This window comes from Heterodontus francisci, unplaced genomic scaffold (assembly GCF_036365525.1).
Source record: "Heterodontus francisci isolate sHetFra1 unplaced genomic scaffold, sHetFra1.hap1 HAP1_SCAFFOLD_61, whole genome shotgun sequence".
Taxonomy (NCBI): Eukaryota; Metazoa; Chordata; class Chondrichthyes; order Heterodontiformes; family Heterodontidae; genus Heterodontus; species Heterodontus francisci.
In genome coordinates, this window is record NW_027141441.1 from 7,303,633 (window position 1) to 7,309,303 (window position 5,671).

At 47.2% G+C, this 5,671-nt stretch overlaps 1 pseudogene; it reads left to right on the plus strand.

Annotated features, from left to right (window-relative positions):
* The first annotated feature begins 3,624 nt into the window (after nucleotides 1-3,624).
* LOC137363471 (U2 spliceosomal RNA) lies at nucleotides 3,625-3,733 on the plus strand (annotated as a pseudogene).
* Nucleotides 3,734-5,671: the final 1,938 nt, after the last annotated feature.

Below are 5,671 nucleotides of genomic sequence, written 5' to 3' on the forward strand. Positions count from 1 at the left end.
TAGAATAGAAAGTGAGATTGGATGGACAGAAGCAGTCTGAAAGGATGGCTGAAACAAAAGGTGAGTGCCCTGAAACGTTAACTGTGTTTCTCACAGCACAGATGCTGCCAGAGCTGCTGAACATTTCCAGCACTTTCTGTTTTTATTTCCGCATTTGCAGGATGTTGCTTTGATCTGAAAAAAAATGGATGATTGGCTGGAGGGTTCCAGTGAAATTCCACAGCAGCTAATAAAGCATGATTTGTTAGTGGTTCGTTGGTCTAGGGGTATGATTCTCGCTTAAGGAGTATGGTTAATTAACATGCGAGAGATCCCGGGTTCAAGTCCCGGAAGAGCCCTGGTCAGCTGGCATCTTTAGATTAAGGTTATCTATTGGTTTCAGCCTTGCAGAAGGTGGAATTGACTTCCAAACGGAGCTGGCTTGAGGACCAGACAACTGGATTCAAAGAGCTTGTCGACAAAATTGCAATTAACTAAATGTACAGATAGCCAAGTGGGAATATAAAGTTGTTGCTGTAATTGTGACCTGACTCCAAAAACAACAGGACTGGGTTCTGGACTGGAATGGAATGGAATTCTTCAGTGTTTCTGTTGTTTGGCTTGCATTGACTCATCGATTTTCTTGTTTTTCACTTTGTCGATGCCTTTGAATAATTGTGGATCCTTCTTCAGGGTGTCTTCTTTCACCAGGTAGTTCTGACCTCTGATGATGTTGATTGTAATCAGCTTCAACTCGCTGATAGTTTTGGAAGTGAGCAGATTTCCTTTGCTTGAGTCTATAACATGGAACTCAGTCTGACATGTGGACCCATGGGAGGATTTGAATGCCATCCCTGCGTTGGAGTTGCATCCATCCAATAAGAGACCGAGTAGAAGTGACAGTTCTGTCAGTCGAACATGAGACTTATAATGGCAGGGTTGTGAGTTTGAGTGCCATTCTGTTTTTCCCTTTTGTAAGGCTTCATGAGCAGAGAGTACAGGGAGTGTTTGAAATGAGCAAGTCTCGCTTTGATTCAGGACTCTTACCTCTCAGCAGCATCTCACTATGAAAGATTGAATTTGATCTCATTTCATTCTCAGCTCGGGGTCTCTGCGGCTCAATGGCACTTCTGGCTGTCTCCCGCTTCACAATCCATCAATACTGAGAAAGCAATGGAGAATATTACTCACATGTTGTGCTCTTCAATTTTTTGGAAAACTTGAATGTATGTATTTTCTTCCAAAACAAGGACACCAAGCCACTGTTAATGTCGGGCTGAAATAGCTCAGTTGGGAGAGCTTTAGATTGAAGATCTAAAAGTCCCTAGTTCAATCCCGGGTCTCAGCAATTTTGCTTCCTTTGCGTCCCTTGCCTTGGTTCAGATCTTCCGGTTGCACAATTTACTTTGAAATTATTTACCAAGCACCAGTGGATTGAATTTGAGAAACAACACAGAGTTATTTACAGCACAGAAGGTGGTCGTTTGGCCTATCACGTCCATGCTGGTTCTCCCCGGAGCAATCTAGTCAGTTCCACTCACCAGCTCAATCCCTTTCCTCCTGCAAGTTTCTTTCCTTCAAGTATCCATCCAATTTCCTTTTCAAATCATTGATTGTCTCTGCTTCCACCACACTCGTGGGCCAAGTCATTACCACCCACAACAAAAGAAAGTTCCACCTCATCAAGGATGGGAAATACTTACATCTTCTATATTTGCTTATTCTCTACTTCTATGAGAATAGACTGGCAGTCAACATGAAAGGAAACCCAAACATCTTCGAGCAGCATGTAAATGATAAGTGGGTAGTAAGAGGTTGAGTCGGGCCTATTAGGGACAAAAAGGATAATATAAGCTTAGAGGTGCAGGGCAATGTTAATCTACTTAATGAGTACTTTGTATCAGTGATCACTAAGGAAGTGGAATTTGACAAACTATCAGTCGAAGTGAAGAGAGTGGAGTCAATGGAGAGGGTACAAATTGAGAGAGGGAGGTACTAAAAAGGCTGGCAGTGCTTAGGGTAGATAAATCACCTGGTCTGGATGGCTGGCATCCCAGGTTGCGAAAGGAAATGCGGATGCAGATAATGGAAGAGTTTGCCATAATCTTCCAATCTTCCCTGGATACGGGGGAGGTGCCAGGAGTAAACAGTGGCAAATGCGACGCCCTTAATCAATAAAGGGTGTAAGGACACTCCGGCTAACTACAGGCTAGTTAGATTAACAGCAGCGGTGGGTAAGGTTTTAGAAAGAATAATCAGGGTAAAAAATCAACAGTCACTTGGAGAGGTTTGAGTTAATTAAGGAGACTGAGCATGGATTTATAAATGGGAGTTCATGCTTGACTAATCGAACTGCATTTTTTGATGAGCTAACAGAGCAGCTTGCTAAAGGGAATGCAGTGGATGTTGTTTATCTGGATTTTCAGGAAGCGTTTGACAAGGTACCACATAAAAGTGGGGTTTACAAAATTGAGGTTCGTGGTATAGGAGGGACAGTGTCCAATTGGTTAGAAAATTGGTTTAAGGACAGAAAACAGGGAGTCTTATTAAATGATTCTTTGTCAGACTGGAGGATAGTCGACAGTGGTGTTCCCCAAGGGTCAATGCTAGAACCACTGCTTTTTTTGCTAAAGATAAATGACTTGGATCTTGGAATATTGAGTAAAATCTCAAAATATCCCGATGACAACAAACTTTGAGGAGTGGCAAACAGTGAGGATGATATGAACTGCCTGCAACAGAACAATGATAGGCTAGCAGAATGGGCAGACAGGTGGCAGATGGAATTTAATAGTGACAAGTGTGAGGTGATGTATTTTGGCATAAGGAATAGGGAGAGGCAATATTTACTTAATGGCACAGTTCTAAAGTGTGTGTTGGAAGAGAGGGACTTGGGGTTCATGTGCATCAATCTTTGAAGGTGGCAAGACATATTGCGAGAGTGGTTAGCAAAGCATATGGGATCTTGGGCTTGAAAAAAAGAGGCATTGAGTACAAAGCAGGGAAGTTATGCTGAACCATTATAAAGCTCTGGTTCGGCCCCAGTTGGAGTGTTGCTTCCAGTTTTGCTTACCACACTTAAGAAAGAATGTGAGCGTCCTTGAGAGGATGCAGAGGAAATTCACCAGAATGGATCCAGGGATGGAGGATTTTAGTTACAAGGTTAGGTTGGTAAAGCTAGGGTTGTTCTACCTGCATCAAAGGAGAGTGCGGGGAGAATTGATAGATGTGTTTTCGGCTATGACAGTTTTAAATAAGTTGGCAAGGAAACATTGTTCCCGTTAACTATTGGTACAAGGACTAGGGGACACAGATTGAAGGTTTTGGACAGGAGGTACAGGGGGAATGTGCGCAAGAACTTTCTTACACTGATTGGTGATGATCTGTAACTCGCTGCCCATGAGGGCGGTGGAAATGGAGACAATCGAGGATTACAAAAGGAATTTGAATGGGCACTTGAAGGAAATAATTTTACAGGGCTATGGGGATCGAGCAGACAAGTGATAACTCGTCTCCACTCCTAGTATTTCTAAATCCCACACATTCACTATAATGTGAGCAATTCTTTCCTGTTGTGTCTTTCTCAGATTTGTAAACTTCACTGTATTGGAGTGAAGTGACATCTACTGGCAAGAAACATGAACTGCCGCTTCTCGGCCTTTTGGCTCAGATCAAGTGTAGTATCTGTTCTTATCAGTGCTTATTTGATTGAGAAGAGACCATGATCATTGCCTTTTGATCCTGGGGAAGCTTTGAGTAAAATGGCTATAACCAATTTTCGAACTTCGGGCCAGGGAGTGCGCAACACCGTTCGGGTGGTCGTGAAGGACAAGGAAGGAGATGCACCGGTCGATCGCACCTTCTTCATCAAGAAAATTCTCTTCGATTGCTGCGGATTTCAAGCGACGGACGTCTTCTGCCTCCAGGATTTCCCCAGCAGTGGATATTTCGACGTGACGTTCCGGAACGTGGCGGGATGCATCAAGTTCCTGAAGGCGTTCAAGGAGAAAGGGGACCGGGCGCCACTGTCGATCGTCACAGCGGAGCCGCTCTTCACGCTTCCGTCACAACGGGACCGGGTGGTGACGATTCACCTCTACAACCCCCATGTTCCGGTGGTGGATGTACTCACCTTTCTCGCCAGGTACATCGAGGTGGCCGGCAGCAGCACTGATGTCAAGGACCCCTTTGGGATCTGGACCAGCAAGCGGCAGGTCAAGGTGACCTTGAAGGTAGATGCCAGTGGAGCCATCATCCACCCTCCCTCCAGCTTCGCTATCGGGGGAAGTCGAGGCTTCTTGGTCTACGCTGGGCAGCCCAGAGTTTGCCGCACCTGTGGCAAATCTGGTCACATGGCAACCAACTGCAGCACGGTTGTTTGCAAGAACTGCAAGGAGGAAGGCCATCAGAGCAAGGACTGTAAGCAGACTAAGTGTTGCAACTTGTGCGGTGCGGCAGGCCATCTCTACAAGACCTGCTCCAAACGTTGCCTCAGCTATGCTCAGGCAGCAAGGTCCAAGGAAAGGCCGGGAGAATGTTCGACGAAGGCGTCCGCTGTTTGAAAGGAGACCAGCAGCTTTCTCCGCATTGAGGAACTTCAACCTGAGAAGGAAGGGGAGGCAGCTGAAACCAACGACCCAGCACCTACCCAGCGCCCGGAAACCCCTCCTCCACAGACAGAATCGATGGAGGAGGAGGCAGCAGATGGACAAACAGGTCAGTGGCAAGTGGTCCAAAGGAAAACCACAAAGAAAAAACATCCCAAAGCCACCACCCAAACCAGTGGCAAGAGGAGGCTCTCTTCTGAATCAGACTGCAACAACTCCTCTTCACTGGACGGGAAATGCTGGAACGACAGCCCCTTCAAAAGAGGCGGCAGAACTCCGAGATGGATGATAAAGCATCCCAGCCCCCGGGCACTGGAAGCTGTGAGGGGCCCGGCGTGCCCCAACCCCAATGCCCCACACGTAACGAAGTGGCCAACGCATCTCAGCTCTGCGACACCGGGAGCAAAGACACGTCTGGCGCACCTGAGCTCCTGGAGACCGGGAGCTGTGATGTTTTCGAGGAGGAACAGATGGAAGCAGCTGAGGACAACCCAATCCTCTCTGCCTACAAGACCCCCCCTGATGTCACCCGAGCGGCACAAACCCTGCATGAAAAATCAGGAGGGGTTTTTGAGCCCAACCAACGTGAAACTGCTTGCGCATACGATGGGTATGCAGGAACATCCCGAAGGGGAAGGACTGGGACTAGCGAGGACAAATGGTATGGGAAGCAACAACTAATTTTTCGTAAAAAATGGGTGCAAGAATTGCTTCCATTAATGTGCGTAGCATTAAATCGACTATGCGATGTGTTTCAACCTTGGATTACCTTGCCAAGGTCAAAGCTGACCTACTGTTTCTGCAGGAGTGTGGAATACCACACCTCAGCACCTACAGGCAGTGGTCGCGATGGTGGTCCCACGGGCCATCGATCTGGTCGGGGGGTAATGACTGCCATTCCTCCGGCCTGGGTATTCTGCTGCGGGGAGGTAACTTCACCATCTCCGAAGTTAAGGAGGTGGTGGGCGGCCGCCTCCTCGTAGCAGACGTGATGTACAACAACGCTCCGCTCCGGTTGATCAACGTGTACGCCCCGGTACAACGCAGCGAGCGGCTGACCGTCTTCCAGCAGCTCCCACTGCTGC